The following is a 363-nucleotide window of genomic DNA, read 5'->3' as shown; positions in this document are numbered from 1 at the left end:
GTTATCCATTACTCTCCGAATATGTTAGACCTATTCGTCATCGAGCTGAACTAAGCTCAACATCATTCCTCGCATGTTTTACACTTGTAATTCTTAAATGGAATCGTTAAGGTACATTGTGATGATAGTATTTAATCGTTAACATGTCTCATTGCTTATTATTTTTTTCGATGCAATTTTTTTCACGCGAAATTTGAAAGTCTAATTAGTCTGTTATTACTAATGTATTATAGATTACTTTAATCACGATTCAAACTTACTTTTTATGCTTTTCTGGTTTTAATTTTCTACTTTTATGTCCATTTTTACAAACATGTTGATTAACTTTGATACTTTTTATCTTTTTCTAGAATTGGAGAAAAA

The sequence above is a fragment of the Solenopsis invicta genome, chromosome 8 (genome assembly GCF_016802725.1).
Source record: "Solenopsis invicta isolate M01_SB chromosome 8, UNIL_Sinv_3.0, whole genome shotgun sequence".
Lineage (NCBI taxonomy): Eukaryota > Metazoa > Arthropoda > Insecta > Hymenoptera > Formicidae > Solenopsis > Solenopsis invicta.
The sequence above is the reverse complement of the archived record's forward strand: the minus strand, read 5'-3'. Positions refer to the sequence as shown.